This window comes from Mesoplodon densirostris, chromosome 20 (assembly GCF_025265405.1).
Source record: "Mesoplodon densirostris isolate mMesDen1 chromosome 20, mMesDen1 primary haplotype, whole genome shotgun sequence".
Taxonomy (NCBI): domain Eukaryota; kingdom Metazoa; phylum Chordata; class Mammalia; order Artiodactyla; family Ziphiidae; genus Mesoplodon; species Mesoplodon densirostris.
Genome location: NC_082680.1, coordinates 12,355,153 through 12,376,138, shown reverse-complemented (window position 1 = coordinate 12,376,138; position 20,986 = coordinate 12,355,153). Strand labels below are relative to the sequence as shown.

The following is a 20,986-nucleotide window of genomic DNA, read 5'->3' as shown; positions in this document are numbered from 1 at the left end:
TACTTGAAATATACGCAACAATCAGTTATTGATAGAAATTCCACCTCAAGGTTACGCTCAGATAGGTAATGACCCAACATATTTGCACTTAATGTTGTATGAGGAGAGAATTCGTACTTCTTCTAAACCCACCAGACCAAGGGCCATTGTTTTCCTTGAATTCCTAAAACATTTGTATCTAAATATGTACTGGGTTTTTCGAGGGAAGGCAAATGTCACCACAGAATCAAAAAATAGCACAAAGTATTGAATTTAATTATAGCTAGTTACTTGATATACAGGGTACAGTTCTATAGTCTTTTGGTCTCACCCTATATGCTGTACAAAAGAAACTAATCGTTAGTAATGAATAGGTCCGAAAACTTGAGCAAATCTCTACTACATTTTTGAATATGACTATACCCCATGTAATTTTTCCAGTAACTAAAAACATTAAGTTACTTCTTTATGTCTTCAAAGATTGTGTGTATGAAACTGAAGACAGCAATTAAAATATATTCATCTGAGTACACTCTCGAGATGGTTACAGGAGTTATTTTTTCTGGCCTTGAGTTACATCACAGATCCAAACCATCACCAAATTTTGTATTTTACACTTTATGCAAAGCTTGTTTTTCTCTGGATAAGAACTATGGCTTTCTCAGACATCTTCATTTCCTCCTAATTCCTATCACCAAAAGTAGCGGCTGGGGTTCTTTTCAGGACCATTTCCAAAATGAAGCCAAGTTTTTAATTCCCTCTTGTCTCAGAAACTTTGAGAATAGAACCAAAGAGCCCCAGGGGGCTGGATGCTGGTGACAGGCTTCGTGGTCATCACAGTGTTAGTGGTCCACATCCACATTGACAGGACACACGAGTAAAGTCTGTGCTGAGCAAAATTACAAGTTTAATCTAGACCTCCTTCCCGATCACCCATTAATAACTGAAATCTCTACTAAGTCTCTGAACACAAGGCTTTCCTCCCCGTAGTATTCTCCACCTGAAATACAAATTTCTCAAGGATCTTAAGAGGGCAAAATACAAACTCCTTTAGGCACTGAAGGAACCTTATGTGAATGTGTTTTATTACTGTTGGTTTCCACCCCAAGAAGCTTCTCTTCTGCACATAAAAGCAGCAACTGGGGCTATGAGCGTTCAGTGGCCACCTCTGGGAAGAGGCAACGCCAGACACAAAAGTGTCCCATGGTCAGAGTTGCTCTCCTTCCTAACCGAGGTAAAAGAAACAAATGCACGTAAGACAGATGTCCTGAACTGAAAACGAATCAATGAGAAAGAAGCTGCCACAGAGCTGGTCAGCAAGCAATGCAGAACAGAAGCACTGAAATAATGCACCGCGGCTCCTTAGGGCCTCTAGCCAACTGGGAGCACACCTGCAACTGCGTCTTCTCTGTGGAGGACCATGACCGCCACGCCGGACCCATCACAGCCTCTGCCAGACCGTGGTCAACAGCGGGGAGGGGCACGGAGGCCAGTGAGATTCTAAGCGACGTGGAGGGAAGCCCGTGGCCTGCTGGTGGGGGGGCTCTGCTCACTTACCTGCAGAGAGGAGGGAGGGTCTCTCCAAAGGGAGCAGAGAGAACAGACTGATGGCAGCCCCTCCCCGTCGTGGGTAAGTCCCAGAAAGGGCCAAACAAGGCAGTAAATTAGGATGTGGCACCAGTGCACACGCACCCTCCTGCCGCTTGTCAAAAATGTCAGCTGGGGGCCTCCCTGGTGGCGCAAGTGGTTGAGAGTCCGCCTGCCGAGGCAGGGGACACGGGTTCGTGCCCCGGTCCGGGAGGATCCCACATGCCGCGGAGCGGCTGGGCCCGTGAGCCATGGCCGCTGAGCCTGCGCGTCCGGAGCCTGTGCTCCGCAACGGGAGAGGCCGCAGCAGTGAGAGGCCCGCGTACCGCAAAAAATAATAATAATAATGTCAGCCGGCAACCGCATGACTATTAAGTCCTAGTTGCTGCTTCCAGATCAGTAACACATGTACTGGAAAAAGCACCACATCTATCCTGCAAAGCCAGTCTATTCTAGACCCACTATGTTACACTGCTCCCCATGGGTCAGCGGGATTCTAGTAACTGGCAGTGAAGCCTTTCCTACCTCTAAGAAAGAGGGTATAGTTCTAAGAAATAAATGACCCCTTTTTAGAGACCCAAAGCTCCTTATTGCTATACGCAGACCATATATTTATTATTAATAACTATTAACTATTACTGAGCGCAAATTACATGCCAGGCGCTACTCTCAAGGTTTTACATGTATTAAGGCATTTAATCCTCAGAACAATTCAGTGAGTAGGTGCTATTACGACTGCATGTTACACATGGGACACCGAGAGGCCAGGCTGCACAGCTGGCTACGTGCAGAGCCTGTATCCAAAGCCGGGCAGCCTTCTCCCAAACCTGGGCCCGGAGTCAGTACCTGATGTCGACTCTACATTCAGAAAAACTGAAAAGTCCAGTGTGCAAAGAATCGATAACTGGCCAGAAAAAAATAAAAGATCAAGGTCAAATGAATAATACTCCTCACGATGTACTGTTCTGATCCGCGTGCCACGCTGCCATTTTTGCACTACCACCACCCTTCCCCTTTCTGTTCACAGTACGCTGATATTTTACTCACTGCCCAGTTTCCATCTCCTAATTCTCTTACAGATCTGGTTAAAAACATCATTTGCTTTATTCTAACTGGAAGGTGGAGGATAACATACTAAAGGTTTTTACTAGGAAAACTTAGACCTGGATTTGAAACTTAGCTTGGACGCTTATCAGCTGTGAAATGTTCAACCCCAGATTCCTCATCAGTAAATTGATATAATAATAGTACCAACCTCATAGGATGGGTCGTCGTATTAAATGAAAGAATGTAATTGGCATCTAAGAGGCCCTCAATAAATGAAGGACATTATCATCATGAATTCTAAAGTATTCTTTAGGGAAAACAATATGTTTATTATTTATTTCTTCTGGGGTATTTACTTACTTATCATTTTGAATGTTTTACTTATTTTTAACTTTTATTATTTATTTTTATTTGGATATCATTTTTTTAATTTTATTTTTTAAAATTTATCTTGAATAATTAACCTTGAACATCTATTTATGTCATATGTATGTATTATGTATTCTGATGTATTATTTATGAATTTTTAGAACTTCTGTGAGGGAGACATAAAAGGGAGGAGATATGGGGATATATGTTTATGTATAGCTGATTCACTTTGTTATATAGCAGAAACTAACACACCATCGTAAAGCAATTATACTCTAATAAAGATGTTAAAAAAAAAGAAATATTTCTTTTTAAAAAGAAAGCAAAAGACCAAAGATGTCTTTAAGGATGCAGAATTATCCTCCCATAAGACAAAATTTCATTTTAATTTGAAATCTACAAATTTGGAATTTGGGGATTATGGAATAGAGTTAGGCTGAAGGCCACCTTTAGTTTGTACAAATAAGTGGCATAAATAAGGTTTCAAGGGACCATATCATTTCTGAAGAAGGGAAAAATAACCTGCTTTCAAATACTAAAGGAGCAATCTCTTATATGGCAATAATTGATATGTTAATTATAAATAATTTATCCATTCGTTAGATAGCCTAAGGACATGGAAGTAATGACTCCATTTCATTAAACATTCTATAAAATTTAAGTCTTTCACTTATTTAGACAAGTTTTCCTCCTAATTATCCCAAATTAGTGCAATTCTAGTCCTAGTTATATTTATTACATTGTCTAGTGTGGAACATTACATACATGGCAAGTTCCATCTGACAAAGGCCTAATTAGATGATCAATTTTTCTTGACTAGAGCTAGAAAAGAACACCAACGGTTCTTAAGAAAAAATTCCTAGTGATACCATACTCAGATTTCAGTTATTCTTGAAACAACTTTAAAAGTGAGTTTTGGACAACTTAGCTTGAGAACAAGATTCAAATTTTTGCCTATCGTATTTCTGCCTAATTTGAGTTCACCTTTTGAGTACTTAGAATACCATCATCAGACAACTATCCAGAAGATGAAGCAGAATCCACGGATCACCTTCCTTTATCCAGAAGATAAAGCAGAATCCACGGAACACCATCAAGACCACACCTCCAAATGACACGTTGGCTCCAGCTTCACTCAAAGGGAGAAAAGGATCAACTTCCTTAACAGTCTTGATCCTTCTGCTTGGCAAAGTGCCAAGCCTAGAAAAATCCGAATATCTGGTTTTTCCACTTCTGCACTCAGATTAAAGAACACTAGTCATGAAAAATACACTCAATCAAATTAAATCAACTTTAAAACCAAATGCCATCACAAATTCATGGTCTTCAGCCTCGGCTGGCCTCTTCAAGCTGCTCAGCAGTCCACCCAACACCTCCCTCTTCCAGTAGCAACACAGCTATTATAACGCTTCACCATTTGCCCATCACTTCCTCCACCTCTCATAGCCAGTGGCCGACTTCCCGCTTCCAGAAGGAGACAGATGCCATCAGCCTGAGATTCCTCAGCATTCTGACCCTGTTACCCTTATGAGCACACCTGTATCCACTCTCCTCCTCTCAACTTCTTCCTCTAGGTCCCTCAGTCCACCCTCTCCCCTGAGCCGGGATGATCTCTCTCTAGTGCCAATCCCAGCATCCCCCAAATAATTCTGTGACTCATTATCTTCAGAATGAAACTACAGCTCCTCAGTTTGAAATTTAAGATCCTTCTAGATCGCGGCCTCTGCTCCCTATTGCCGTCATCTCCTACCACCCCCAACGAGCCTCCAAAGGGAGAGGTGTGCCTGCGTGAAGCCTCCTCTCTTCAGCCTCTCTCCTCCCAGCTGCACTCCCCACGTGGCCGACTCCCACCAAACCTTTAAGGGGACCCAGGGCTGAGTGCAGCTCTCCTGAAGTCCTTTCCTGGGTCCCATGTTTCCGTTAGGCGCTCCTGCTTTGCGGTGCCCCAGCACCCCTTACTCAGCTCCACCACCTTGTGTTACAGCATCCTGCCACTGCTTCCCATGTGTCTCCAGGGAACTGTGGGCTTCGCGAAGCCAAGCACTGATGGTCGTTCTCTAAAGCCAAGTCCACGTGTTCAGGCCCTCACACAAGCACTGGGTGCTGTTTGTTACACGTGAGAGGAAGTGCGTAAATAAGTCAGTGAATGAGCAGAAAGGCTCACTGTCCTGGGCGAGGGATGCAATATCAGTGGCTACCACACCTAACTGTCCATCAGAACTGCCTCGGGAGTTTTTTTAAAAACACAGAGCTCTGGACCCCATCTCACACCAACAAATCTGAATACTGGAGGAATGAGGCCAAGACGTGTATCTGCTTAACAAGCTCCCTGGATGATTCTGCAGAAGGAACGAGCTCAACGCTGGTCCACAGGCGGTGTCTGGGAGCCTCGTCTACACAGACTGTTCCTGCTGTGGCTGCATCAGGTGAGGATATCTAGAAGGCAAGGACAGTAGCAACTCAGGGCCGACACTGCCAAATGCACCACAACTTCACGCTGCCCCCTCATTAGCTCCTGGTGGGAACTTGTGACTTTTCGCAAGTCCCACATTTGCTTTCTGCAGCTTTCCACCAAGGAGATGCCAGGCTCTCAACTAGGTTTTAAGTAACCCGAGGGGAAGGTCTCACATCTTTACATCTCACAGCAGGGTCTCCTGTCACATGCTACAAACAGGAAGAGCATTTTTCCTCCCACTGACGTGGCCTCTCCCGTTGCGGAGCACAGGCTCCGGACGCGCAGGCTCAGCGGCCATGGCTCACGGGCCCAGCTGCTCCGCGGCATGTGGGATCTTCCCGGACCGGGGCACGAACCCGTGTCCCCTGCATCAGCAGGCGGACTCTCAACCACTGCGCCACCAGGGAAGCCCCCAGGAAGAGCATTTGAATTAGTGGTTAACTTCACCCATACTGAAGTCTGTCTCTCATTTGGGGGAAAAAATAAGAACACTGTATTCCAATAAAAAACATAAAAAACAGGAATGCTTTTGTTGTATTAGCTCAACCTTTACCTTCTACTGTGCTTATTAACCAGGGGATTGCGACCTTCCTATAAAGAAAGCCTCCAACACACATCCTGTTTCTCCTTGTGAGAGACAACTACACAGAGATCACTCCAATTTCCTTTCACCTTCCCAAAAAGAAAGATCGTCTGGAGCCCAGTGAAGCTATGAATATCTACACCTCCTAAACTCCATGACTAAGACTATCTCACATCCATTAGGATGGCTGGAAGGAAGGAAGAAAGGAAGGGAGGGAGAGAAAAGAAGAGAAGAGAAAAGAAAAAAAAAGAAGAACAAGTGTTGGCAAGGATGTGGAGAAATCAGAACTCTTATGCACTGTTGGTGAGAATGTGAAATGATGCAACTGCTGTGGAAAACAGCGTGACGAGTCCTCAAAAAATTAAACATAAAATTATCACGTTATCCAGCAATTCCACTTCTGGGTATATATCCAAAGGAACTGAAAGCAGGAACTGACCAGATGTTTGTATACACCAATATCCATAGCAGCATTATTCACAATTCACAAAAAGGTGGAGGCAACTCAAGTGTCCATGAACTGATGGATAAACAAAATGTAGTCCACCAGTGCAATGAAATATTAGTCAGCTTTTCAAAGGAAGGAAATTCTGACACACGCTACAACGTGGATGAATCTTGAGGACATGATGCTAAATGAAATAATCCAGTCACGAAAGGACAAATACAGTATGATTCTGCTTATGTGAGGTACCCAGCGTAGTCAAATTCACAGAGACAAAAAGTAGAATGGTGGTCGCTGGGGGCTGGGGGAGGAGGGAAGGAGGAGTTATTGTTCGTTGGGCGCAGAGTTTCACTTCTGCAAGATGAAGAGCGTTCTGGAGATGCATGGCGGTGATGCTGGTTGCACAACAACATGAATGTACTTAATGCCACTGAACTACACACTTAAAAATGATTAAGATGGTAAATTTTGTGTTATGTGCACCTTACCACAGTGAAAAAACAAGATTAAAAAAATACATGACTAAGAATGAGCCTATAGAGTTAAATATTCTTGTACCTGAGGGGTCATCTCCCCCTAGCAGCAGAGCACAGTGAATTTGTGAAAGTTGTAGCTCAGATGAATGTAATTTCCATACATTTAATTTACTGCATAGTGTTAAAACCCTTTTCTTTAAGGAAGCGGTTTACTAATCAAATCTCTCCCAGACTGCCCTCTCGGCAACAAGAAGTTAAAACAACTGTTATGCAAATATTAAGAAATTCTAATCCTAGGAAATTGAATACAAGTAAATTTGACCTTTTTCGTTCTGTGAGTTTATTTTGGTGCCTTGATTCTAAAGTTAAAAATACAGAGAAACCATAAATTACATTTTTTAATTTAAGAGCTGACAACTTTGTGTTATATTTGTTTGGTATTTTAAAGTCTAGTATATAGAGAATTTTAAGCGTTCACTAGTTAACTAGCCATAAAACGGGGGGGTTGGTTAAGAAGAGATATAATTTTTAACTATTACGTAGTGTCTAAAAGCAATTTTTGTTTTTTTGAAAATACACAGTATATCATAAAGCTTTGGGACTGTTCTTAAATATTCTAAAGAATGGGAGTTTGCTCCTGTATTTGTATTGCTTTAAATATTACATCCTCCAAGGATTATGCAGGTGCTAAATTCTGCAAGTCCTCCTACTAGCAGAAGTACTAAATGGAGATTATGCATTCATATTATTCACATTCATTCCGTTGCCATGGGTTACTGAACTCACCCTCCTTGACCACTGAAAAACTAGGAGAAACTGTAAAGGACTTTCTCAGTGACCCTCCTATGGGGAAATCACAAGGACAGTTTTTTTCTTTTTCCCCCAAATCGAAGATTTTATAAAACACATCTGATGTGTTCTAAACCAGTTAACTGACTCTTATCAAAGATATAGTTCATTTACTCAATTTAAATTTTTTTAAGTCATATCCACCAAACTTCCTAGTTTATTATTGTCTTGACCACCTTGGACTTAATCCTATCTTATACCATTCAGACCCATATAACTCCCCCTTTTTTGACCCCTGATAGCATTATTTTACATTATTGTGCTGGGTACTGTCAGATTATTCCATTATTTGGACCCTGGCCTATTGCGATGCTCAGAATGCTCAGTGCAAACTCTCACAACAGATGGCAAAAGTTAGATGGCACGAAATCTCATGTTTCTTCAGTTTTTCCTAACAGAAAAAGTACAGAAGAGAATGAGTCAGCAGAAGAAAATGGTTTACAAATGAATGAAATTATGTTTTCGTGGGGGGACTTCTTTCCATTTGAAGTTTTAATGTTCTTGTCCGGTGCCTTTTGTGCCTAGGAATTGTGCAAGCCCAACGATTTCATCTCCTCCAAGAATCACGGGTGTTCACTGCAGGACAGACAGTTCCCGATAACACCGGGCCAATGAAGACAGCGAGGAACTCACAGCGGATGGATGAGACACCCCCTCCAGCGTGAGAAGAGGAAGGTAAGAAACAGCAGCACAGAACTATTCCAGCAATAGCCTCCCACGCCCCCCAGTGCCCTGTCAGGTTTTAGGAGCCTCTACTGTTCTTTGGGCAAAGCAAGGTAACTCTCAGAACATCAGCTGCCAGAGTAGATTCTTTTCCGATAACATACACAAATATTTGAGGTGAGACTCGTTAGAATAGGCGGGGAACTCTGAAATCTTTCCTCTTGGTACAGCCAGTCCTCCCAAGTGAGCTCCTTAGGGCAAGTGCAAGATGAACCACTGGGGTAGTGAAAGAAAATATTTAATGTTTACATAAAAATAAGAAGGTAATTTTTTTTTTTTTTTTTGCGGTACGCGGGCCTCTCACTGTTGTGGCCTCTCCTGTTGCGGAGCACAGGCTCTGGACGTGCAGGCTCAGCAGCCATGGACCGGGGCACAAACTCGCGTCCCCTGCATCGGCAGGCGGACTCTCAACCACTGCGCCACCAGGGAAGCCCAAGAAGTTAATTTTACTAACAGGTGGCATATAGACTAAGAGTCGAGTACATACAAGATTTAAAGTGTGTGTGTGTGTGAGTGTGTTTGCATGTATAAAATCTCAGTGTTGTCGTCTGTGATGCTTCAGATATTCATTAGTGGCTGCCTCCCAGGGTTGTTCTGAGACTACATGAGGTCATTCTCACGCGCTGGCTGGTACCAAGTACATGCTCAGCAGACACTGGTTCCCTTCCTTGTGGGGGAAGCGAACTGGGGGTAAAAAGGCTCCTTCTTCATGTCTACATTTCAGGAGCACACGGGAACTCTGTTATCTTCATAGGAAGCCTGTCCTCAGACCAACAGAGGAAGGCTGTGCTCATGGCCCAAGACCTTTAACCTCCGGCTTCCCACCACCAGGCTCAACAGAAACCTTCCAGGGCCTGTCTACACAGCACTGTGTAAGGATTAACCACAGCTCTCCTAGGCCCTCAGCACAGCCCCAGCCCAGCAACGCTCTGCACAGCTTCCCTGGAGAGAAGGTGCTTTCCCACCTCCGGCGGCACGTGACAGTGCAAACCTCCACTTCTGGCTCTTCAGCTGAGGACGGTACACCATCACGTACTCTGCCTTTGGCATCCTGAACAACCGTTCTTTGAAATTCTCCACATGTTGAAACCACCCACACCAAGCAGGGTATAACATACGGGAAAGCAAGACCTGCCATCTCCCAAAACCATGCTTTTAACAGCAAAAGCCAAGGCTTTTGTCATACTGCGGCTCTAGAATTAGAGGATGCTTGGAAGTTCAATTAGTCGGCCGCAACCCTATAAGGCAAGCTACTTAATATATCAATACTTGAGGTTCTTCTTGAGCTATTTCCCCTGGACTTGCAGGCAGGGAGAACTGGGGAGGGGCAACGTGTTGAAGACGGGAAGCTTTGGATTCCCAAATCCCGGCTGGCCAGGGTCGGCGTGTCTGTCTCTACAGTGAGGTGAAGCGGAGGTGCTGGCAGCTTTGAAAGCTTCGGAGGAGGGAAAACCCTCTCTCCTCCCCCAGCTCAGGCTGTCATCCCAGAGCCAGTCCTGCTGCCAAACCATCTGCTAGAAGGAAAGCTGCTGAAATCTTAACACGTGAAAAGCGGATCTCAAAGTGTGGCACTCCCTTTCCGCATCCCAGGGGGACGTGTTGACCTGAGATTCCAGGGGACCGTCACTACTATTTAAAACGCACCAAGGGAGGAACATGCACTTGATTTGGAGGAGAGAAGGCACTAGGCTGCCCTTGAAAGATGTACCTTAGCCTCCCAGCTTTCCCTCCTCACGTTGCGTCTCTACGATACTCGTTTTATTGCAAACGCAAACGCATACAAACACACAGCTCAACCATCACCTTGGAAGAGGCTTTTTCTCTTTACCTTATTTGGAAGAGACCAAGTCAGTATCTCTGATTAGACGGGGCACCATTTCCCTGATTTTAGGTGAAGCCAAGTTCTCTTAGATTTCTAACTCACAGGAATACTGAATATACAATGATTCTCCACCATGCTTCCTAAGATGGAAACTCCAGGACAAGTGAGCCCACTTAGGTAAATGAATCATTCTGTGGATTTCTTAGAAGACCACATACCCGAATCAATAGGTAATGGAATATTTGATTTGTGACTGAATGAGGACCAAAGTATAAGAATCAGATGGAACTCTGATTTTTTTAACTCTACCCGACCCTGGACAAGTCGCCTGTCATCTCCCTTCTTCTACAGCCTCAGGTGTAAAATATTTAGGAGTGGGTCACTCTCATAGAGTTATGTCCCCAAAGAAATAATAATACAGTAGCAAAAATGTACTAAGTTCTCACTATGTGTCAGGCACTCTGCTAATTATTTTACATGCATTTGGTCATTTAATCCACATAGCAACTATAAATTAGATACTACTGTATCCTCATTTTATAAATGAGAAACAGAGGATATATTGCCAAGATTACACAGGCAGCAGGTGGCTACCAGGACACCGATGTCCTGTCTGACTTCAAAGCCCTAAATCAAAAAGCTCTGCCACTACATAAAGGCACTTTACGAACCTAAGAAGCCACTATCACAAATGTGGAAAAGTCCACCTGACACTACAAGCATCTTCATTGTTCGGCTCTTCCGGGCATGTTCAAGTCCTTGGCTGAGCGGACTTTTCAAAACTTTTTATTTTTTTTAAGAGAATCAACAGCGGTCCATGGCCTTCATTATAAATAACCACTTAGCAAGTGTGGGGGGAAAGATGGTTCAAATACTCCTTTCAATTATTTTAAAACCAGTCAAAATGAAAATTCAAATGAGTTCTTTAGGTTCACAGGAAGCCCCACTATAATTACAAGTTCCAGCATCTAATCTAAAGTGATGTTTTCTCTTAGAAGTTTGGTGGATTCCAAAAAGCTATATTGTTTTTTCATGGAAGATCCATGCTGGAATTTCTAGAATCCCAAGATAGAAGCTTGTATATGTACAACCCGGTGGATATCTAAAACGCCCCAGCGTTTACTCCTTTGGCCCAGTGTGAATGGATCAGGATTCCTGACAGGGCACCAGGAGCCTGGAGGCCTCTTATCATCAGTCCCCAGGGGACTAACTACGAATGTGAATGCGGTTAAAGAAGGAAGCGAAACAAAGAGGTCAGAGATTTCACTGAAACTATCAGAAATGTTAGCAAGACAGTGGGTCCCCATAGCTGTACATTTAAATTCCTACTGTATGCCTACTACATTCCTAGCACTTGCTGGAACAAAACCAAGTGAGACTAGAGCCAAGTTCACAAACAGATTCACAGTCTAGAGGGAAGATCCGACAAGAAGATGAGGACAGATATGTAAATGACGTCAGAGGCGGACAAGGGGGCTACGGGAGCACCGGGAAGGAGCAGCTCAATCAACAGTCCACCAGCCCAAAGAGGCTTCCTCGAGAGCTAAGACCAGAGCTGAGTTTTATTTTATTATATTTTATTTTTGGCCACGCTGCACGGCTTGCGGGATCTTAGCTCCCCGACCAGGGATCGAACCCCGGCCCTCGGCAGTGAAAGCGCCGAGTCCTAACCACTGGACCACCAGGGAATTCCCTGGAACTGAGTTTTAAACACTAAGTAGCTAGATGCAAGGAAGAGGGAAACTGGGTGTTATTGGAGAGATAGAAACAAGGACCCTGGAAGCTTTTACAAAATGAAGCCAACGTGGTTGCAAAGTAAAACTCAACTATATTTCTTTGTGTAGCTTATATGCAATTTATTCTTGACAGCATACTTTGAAGTGACAACTTTGAGATCCTGTTGAGAGTCTATTTGCTCCCTTTGGGATTCTTCCATTCTTATGCACAGAAACCAATGCAGTGCTTTACGTATATTAATTCACATAATTCACCCCAAACCTCATAGATACATACAATTATTATTCCCATTTTGCAGGTAAGGAAACTGAGGCCCTGAATACATAGGTAATTTATCCAAATTTACCCGCTCAGTACTGGAAAGGCTGTATTATGAAGCCATCTGGACTACATGTCTGCTCTAAATCACTCTGCTACATGGCCTCTCCAGAAAGGAATTTACTGAAAAGTATTGAGTAACTCAGGATTGTGGGGAGGCCTGGAGATCCAGGCTTGGAACTCGGCAGTCACGCCAAGCACAAACCCTGCAGCTGGCACCCACCTACACTGCCACACACGAGACACTGCCTGCAGAATGCCATCTTGCTGCCACACCACTGCCAGCCAGGGAACGTGCCCCAGAGCCCCCCTACCCTGCCCCACAAGCACCAGATGCAGAGTCTGGAAAGGCGTGTGTAATTGGTGAAACCATGACCGTGAGCCAGGCGGGCCAGGACAGTAATTCCACGGCCAAGTTCGGCTTCCACATAGAGAAATGAGGTTCTGCCTCCCCCCAAGGTCCACAAGGTGAGTGTATTGGTTTCCTAAGACGCTGAAACAAAGTACCCCAAACTGGGTGGCTTAAAACAAGAGAAATTTATTCTCTCACAGCTCTGGAGGCCAAGAGTCAGAAGCAGGATTGTTTCCATCTGGAGGTTCTGGGGGAGAATCCCTTCCATGCCTTTCCACTGGCTTCTGGCAGTTGCCAACAATCCCTGTACTGCCTTGGCTTGTAGACCCAGCACTCAAATCTCTACCCCCATCCTCACATGGACGTCTCCCCTGTGTCTGCGTCTCTTTTCTTCTTCTCATAAGGGCATCAGTCACACTGGATTCAGGACCCACCCAACTCTAGTACGACTACGTATTAATTCCATCTACAAAGTCCCTATTGCCAAGTAAGGTCATATTCAGGGTTACCAGGGGTTTTGGGGGGGACACGCTCAACCCACAACAGTGGGGAAATAGACAGGGGAAGGGGGTTCAGATGCTGGACAGCCAAAAATAATGACAAATATCCACAGAACCTCAATTGCTGCGGCAGCCTTCATTTCATCTAATGACTTCAAAGCAAAAGTTGGATGTGCCGAAAGCAATAAATTGGTCTGTGAGCTCTCGTAGGAGAATCAACTAGACAGGAACTTGCAGTAGGGGTGAGGTGAGGGTGATAATTACAAAGCTAGAAGGTTCCTCCCTCTGAAACTGTGGCCATCAGAAGGAGACGGCCAGGCTTAAGCCTTGCTACCTCTAATGCCCACAGGCACCTGCCAGATAGTTCTCTTTTATCTTCAAAAAGAGAAAACTTGGCCTGGAGGGGCCATCATGGATTTAAGTAGGAAGATAAATGGAGATTTTAACTGTGTATATGCGTTACCTAAGCCATAAATTTTCAACTAGATCGGTATATGACAGATGTTAGAAATATACGTTATTTACAAAGCTGGTCTAGTCTTTTGTGCTGCTGCTTGCATAGCTCTGAACTCTTTTCAAACCAGAACTAGAGATACCAAAAGCACATCCCTTTTATCAACACTACAATAGCTTCTGAACAAATGCAAACACTAATCAAAAACATCCAAGCATTAAAAAGCTCTTTACTTTTAGGAAAAGAGAGCCGGTGATCTCCAAGCAATCCTAACCTTGAGTCTCCAGGTTTTCAGAAACCTACGTAGGACTCAATGTTAATGGACTCCAACTCGCCCTCCATCTGCTGGAAATAAAAATAAGCAAGTCACCTGTTCCCCTCTAAGAAGCGGAACATAAAGTACAAAAGCTAAACGATTCCCGTGTTCTCACTAACACTGCTAAGTGGTTGACCCCCAAACTATACCTGGAGCCTCTACCGGTCACGTGAGTGCCTACCTCTCGGCTTGGACAACCGAACCATTACGTCCAACATGGAACTCATCATCGGCTCCATTTCCCCCAGCCTCCTGGTCACTTACTGCATTCTTCCAACAAAAATCTCTGATTCACCTTTGATTTTCTCTCCCCTCTTCAATCCAGTCACTTAAAGGAATAGCCAGGCCCTTGGTCCTCACAGATGCTCCCTTTGCCCTTCACGCCCATCCCTCCTTCCTTGGATACGGGTTTTCACTATGAGGCATGAGTACCACTCAGGTATGTGAGGGCATTTCAGGTGGTACCTGGTTGAATCATTTTTTACTGAAATAGTAATATATGAACTGTAATGGGGGGTTAGAAAAATAATTGTCAAATGAAACCCATAATTTCATATAAAATTAAAAAAATTTTCTTTTTCATCCATTTAAATATACAAGTGGGTAGAGTTAAAGAAAAATATCAAGTAAATAATAGCACAGATAGTATATGGACATGGTTTACAAATTCTTAAGGGTGGTGTGCTAATGCCTAGCAGTGTTGTGAAACACTGCTCTGGGGTGGTCCCTCATCACCTTACTGCTTGATCACCTCTGTTCCCTCAACCACCTCCCAGCTGGTCCCCTAGCCTCCCAACTCCCATCTCTTCCATCTATCTTGTAAGCCACGGCCAGACACCTCTTCCTAAGATGCTTCTTTCATTATTTCTCTCCCAAACTCACAAATCCGATTCCTACCCCCATAAACTCCACCTACATTTCAAGAGCCGACCTGATCTAGCTACACATTATTTCTAGTTACATCCCAAATTTACAGTATGGCAAATTTCACACCGACGTTTTCCTTGCCAGCTGAATGCCTTAGTTCATACTGCTTCTACAACCTTCCTCCAGTCCTCCTCCTTCTCTGCTCTTCAAATCCTACCCAGTCCTTCGAGAAGCAAGTAAGTCCTCCCTCCAGGCAGCCTTTTTTATTGACATGTCTCCTCTGAACTCCTATTCCACTTACACCAACCCTATCAACCAACCCCACTTAACTCTTGATTATATTCCAGTATTTCCTGCTTTCTAATGGTTGACTCATTGAGAGCTGGTCCTACCAACCACAATAGGAAGTCCTTGAAGAGGAGAATCTTCTGTTACAAAAGGATGACTCACATTAGGAGTTCAAGACATTTCTTCAACCAAGTTTTTTAAGAGAAGCCATGTTTTATTCATTTATCCAATAAATATTTCCTGAGTCCCTGATATGTGTCAAGCTCTGTGGTTGCTGGCAAAATAGAGATGTGAATAAAACACATACTGTAACTGAGGAACTCACTGGCTAGTAAACCCGAGGTACAACACAATGTCACCATGTTGTTGTAACACAAGTACAAAACAACTGTCATACGAGTGATTCGCTCTAGAAAGAGAAGGGGCGTATGAGCTTGTTCTGGAAGGCTAAACAGGATGAGCCTTATATATTAGCTAAATATCAGACCTTTAAAGACGGGGAGCACACTCTCAGAGGTGTCACATAAATCACAAAAGGCACACAATGGCAACAAGATATTGCAGAAGGTAAAGAGTTTCCAGAGCCTGGAGTGTAGGGTGGTGGGGGAGGAATGGAAGGAGCGGTGGGAAAAGCAGGGGAGGTCACGCCAGGAAGAGCCTTGGTCTCAGACTTCATCCATAGGCAGAGAAACGCTGAAAAGAGTTGGAAAGTAACATGACCAGTTTTGCTTTAGGAGGGATTAAAAAAATAAAAAACAAAACACCTCTGGGGACGCGTAGAGCAAGAATTGGACATGGTCAGTTTGGAAGACACTGTAATAGAACAGAAGGATTTCAACAACAGAGATGAAAAGGGAGGGGTAGATTTTAGAAATATTTAGGTGGTAGAAATCAATGGGATTTTCTGGCCAACTGGTTGTGCATTCCGATGTCAAATAAAAATAGTCTGGGGATTAACTACTTAAGGAAAAGTGTACTATCTACTTAAAAAAAATTACCCATGCCGCTCCTCTCCTATGTTACTGTGGTGAAGGTTAAGTTAGCATTGACTATAGTCTATAGTCTTATGAACGTCAAGAACCTCTACTCTAAACCTGATAGACTAGGCATCGTGCAGTTTCTATGACTGATCTACAAAGCCTGTCCTAGTTGCAAATGTCGGCATCTGATCCCAGTGGCAAGGATCCAACCAGACTCTGCCCCTTGGTTATATCTGCGCTCAGCATAAGCAATCTTGTACCAAAGAACATACAATTGTCTGAACTGCCCTAACTCTCTGGGGCTATAGAGAATTGAAGCCACAATTGCTCTGGAGGTGTAAAAATGCTAAGGTTTTTATACAGTATACTCATATTCCTTTTTTCAAATAAAAACGTTCACAAGAGTGTAAAAGATGTTGAAATACCAAGAGAGGTGACCTTTTCTAAGCACATTCACGTTCTCCTGGGAAATAAAGAATAAAGTCATTCACCACCAAGTGTAATATTCCTCACTTCCACAGGCCTGATGAAAGGAATCAACACAGGTAGTTTCAAATTAAAGCACAGTTGGAGCAGCGAGGCTGGAAATGTATCTCTGCAAGGAGGCAACAGGATGCTGTTTATGAAAACTTGCACGTGATCAGAACCTGCCAGGGCTTCATCCCTGTCCCCTCACCCCCATTACTTTGGTCACCAGGACAAGCCCTAATGCAGCCACTTAATGTAACATCTGGGGATGACAGGGAATAAGACTCCATTGCAAAATGAGCGCTATTCCCACACACTCCGCATACGAAGCACATGACTCCAATAAGCAGAAAAGGCAAAGGTTATTTCTAACGATTTCTGTGTTAAGTGCTGAGAAATCCTGGGCTTGCCCATTACAGAGGCGCTGCGGAGCCCAATTCTGTAATGGAAATGCGGGCCAGGAGGGCCCGTTCCAGACGGGGAGAGGTCATGTTACCCGCCAGGGACACAGCTGGTTTGGGGCAGGCCCAGATTAGAACCTCAGGTGCCCATCCTCCACTCCCAGAAAACTCTCAAAATAACAGAACGTAAGGAACTGGGCCCCACAATCCACTGTGCCCCAGAATTAGTTTCTATAAAATGAAAACTAATAACTCATCAAGGTGGCGTCCTGGTCATTCCTCCCTGCTGATTTATATTAGTTAGATAGGCAGACAAAACCGGTTTATATTTTCTTAAGATGTCAGTTTGAGGCTTGTGTTTTCTTCCTTTTCAAATCCTTTAAAACTGTCTGCCTTATTGTTCCTTAAAATGACAAACATCCATCTAAAAGTACCATGACTTTGGGGGTGTCTCGTTCACAGGGGACGCCTTTTATGCACATGCTCCGTAGGACCTTTATAGTGGAAAAAAAATCACTTTCCAGTCTTGATCAATGAAATGTCCCCAAACTTGGTGGCATGCCATGTGAAATATAAAGAAGTGGCCACCCCCAGGGCTTGGGGAGAGGAAAGTGAAGTAGCATCCTTTGTATAAAGAGGTCACAGTTCACAAGGTCCTGACAGAGAAGGTTCTAACACCTTCATTAACAAAGGTTTGGTGCCTTGAAAATCATTTCATGAAGGTAGGTGAGCATATTTTCATACATAAAGCCCTAAGGATTATACAGCTATTTGCCTCTTTATGGGGAGTTTTCTTTTCTCTCTAGTTAATTAATATCATAATTTCTAGTTTTAGAAACTGTGGAAGAATAATCCCACGTGCATTTGGCCTAACCCCTTTTCTTATTCAGCTCATGGATGCACATTTTATTATTCATCTTGATTTGAACAAAAGGCAAGATTTTCCCCCCTTCTGCTCAGAAACTACCTCTGGGAAATTAATATTCAAGATGAACAATGAACTCATCTCATGGCCTGTGAACTTGCTGGTTGCCAGGAGGCCTGTGAATTCTTAGGATTATTTTCGACTTGGTAGCATGAATCAGGGGCTTAAATCGTCATATGAGGCATGGTCTTCAAAATTTAAAGTTTCAGAATTCTCTAACTGTCCGTTTGTAGGATCTCCTTAAGTTTGATATGTGTCTACTCTAACCTCTTGAGCTTAAGTGTAGTTTATCCCAAAGCTACGTGAAAAAGCCAAGGCTAAATGTCAAGCCTGTTGCTATAAATCACATTTCAAACTGGTAGTTACTTATTAGTGAAAAAAGACTGTTTGAAAAGGTTCTGTCTCATTAGAAAGCGATTATGGAATGTCTATAATTTTGGCTTAAATAAACAGAGTTAAACTTGAAAGACCTACTGTGCGACAGTAGGCCAGATCAAAAGGACAGCTATTCAAATGTCCAAGGACCTCTCCTTTCCTAAAGTTAAAAAAAAAAAGTGATTTTCACCCTATTTTTAAGGAATATTTGTTGGAGGGGATTTCTAAAAACAGTCTCCACTGAAGTTATTTCAAGTCATTTAGTATTTCTCTGAAGAAGCTTATCTTGTCCTTTGAACCCAACAAAAAAAACCTCTTTTTACTGAGAATAAGTATGATAAATACTAGTCGCTATTATGGCAAAACGACTGGACAAACAGAAAGAAGAAGTATGAAAAGCTTCATGTGTTTCTAAGCTGCTTCATTTTCTATTTCATTTTACGTGACAAAGGCTCCGTTTGTATCCAGAGTCACTAACTTGATATAAGTGGGCTTTCTTACATTTGTTAAGGGGAAGACAACTTCTCCCAAATGATGTCAAAGTGTCTCAATATACCATCTATACTATCAACACTGGTATTTGGAAAGGAACCATATTTGAAAAGGAAATTGACAAGCTATTCTCAATCTCCCCCAAAAAGATGTGTATGAGAAAGATTCCACCTACTCTCCCAGTGTTCATTGTAGGTGTTTGTCTTAATATTTACTTTATCCTTCCATGAGCCCCAACCCTTTTTATTATACATATTGGCTAATAATTAAAATAAAGAATAAATAACAGCTTCCATCCTTGGACAAAACCATATTATACCCAACCCTGCAGCCCCATGAGAATCTAGCAAGGCACTTTGCTTGAGGTGGGGGGAGACTCCATAAAATGTTGAATGAATACCACAGCTCTTCTTCCCCCACCTTCTGGTTTTCTTTTCTCAGTAGTAACCTAACAGGAAACCTGCACAGACAACCACCAACCAGAAAGAGCTGATCCTTCACTATCCCCATAGGACCAGCTTACTATTTACAAGTCAAGAAATAAGAGAATCAAAGAAAATGAAAAGCTTCTTCCTCAAGCCCTCAAAAATGCCTTGAAAAACTGGCAATAGCAGAGAAGTTCTTTAGCAAAGAATAAAAATGTGATCATAATGATGCTATGACAAGATAGGTGAAAACAGGCTCCCATGGGAACGTGCCTGAAACCATTACAGAGTCTTGCAGGTTTGTTGAAGACATCATGGCCACCTGCCCTTCTTCAGCCTCACTCTTGGTATCAGTACTGATTCCTGAAGAGGGGCAAAAAAGAGGCGAAACTATTCAATGTGGAGTGAAGACATTCAAACCCCAAGGGTATGAAACCTGAGATTATCTGAACACTCAGTGTAGACATGGGTTTATGGACATACGTGTTTTGAGGTTACACTTGGATTTAGGTGTATTTCAAAATTTATTGCCACCAGCCTGAAGAATAAAGCGACCACAGCAGTGACTGACTTCAATTACTGAAGTATAAACTGTAGTTGTCACTTCCTTTACAAATCTGGCTTTTCATGACAGGGAAAATCAAGGGAGCCTTATTGCCAAAGCAGTACATCCTTATGTCGCCAGATTTTGCAGTAAAAAAGACGGTTATTTTATTTAGGTTTTATACTCACGGAAATGCACTCACAAGACATTTTTAAAGCATGAGATACCAGCCCCAGTTTTTTTTTTTTTTTTTGAAACTTGCTGTTTTAGGAGAAAGATAGTAGAGCTAGACTTTGAGTACCAACTGCAAGCTTAAAGCAATCTTCCCAGGATTTAGAGTGATTTGGTATAGATGTGTTTTCAAATATAACCTCGGTGCTCCCATGACATTTTGTTTAGAAGAAAATGAATTCATTCAGAATGAAAAACAAACAAACCAAAATTGGTGTCTTACACATCATTACATACAAGTTGTCAACAGTAAGGAAGGAGAAAACAGCGAGAAGAGTTTCAGGATTTTCCTCCTTCAGCGTTTCAAGTATTTTATCCCCGGGTTTCCAAGTCACACAGCAAAGCCATCCGCTGTATTTCCAAAGGGAACTAACTGGCGCCTTCAGAAATGCTTCTATGCGTTTTACGATGAAATCCTTCATTCCCATTTACCGTTTCGCTTGTCCTTCCTGTCTGACATGCAAATACATGACACAGCCTCCATTCTTCCCATACAACCTGATTCAAAGCAACATATGTTAAATCCACACAAAATCATGTGAGCATTCAATCCGCATACACACCATTACCCCACCGAACGCATTCAATGAGCAGCAACACAGTTCCCTGCGTGCAAGCAGACCAGCCTGAGACCTCTTCCCTGACTCAAACCATCCAGAACTGTGCATGGAACCTGTTCCCTTTTAAAAAAGAAAGGCTGTTTAAATGCCCACTAGGATAAGAATTGGCCACAATGTGGGGGCGAGCAAGCCCGATACTGCGGGCAACGGCGGACGCAGGCTCTTCCACGAGCTCAAGGAGGCTGGGCGCCCGAGCTGGCGGTCATTTATCTGTGCGGCCAAAACGCCCGGCACGTCCCCCTCCCAGATTTCACCTAACTAATAGCTCTCCAACCCCATATTGAGAGGGCCTGCTGTGGATCTTGCGGAGGTACAAAATGGTGGATGTGAGCTAATTTTTTTCCTGCTTTCCCCGTAA

General features: G+C 43.2%; 1 protein-coding gene across 3 annotated transcripts in view; it reads right to left on the bottom strand.

Moving 5' to 3' along the window:
- The window catches only part of STOX2 (storkhead box 2), a 199,241-nt gene that overhangs the window by 80,456 nt on the left and 97,799 nt on the right, over positions 1-20,986 (bottom strand). The window contains exon 2 of one of the 3 annotated variants that reach the window (XM_060085798.1): positions 4,839-5,418. The exons of the other annotated variants lie outside the window; for them this stretch is intronic. The gene's annotated coding sequence lies outside the window, so the exon portion shown is untranslated. The remainder of the gene's footprint in view (positions 1-4,838; positions 5,419-20,986) is intronic. 3 annotated transcript variants of the gene reach the window in all.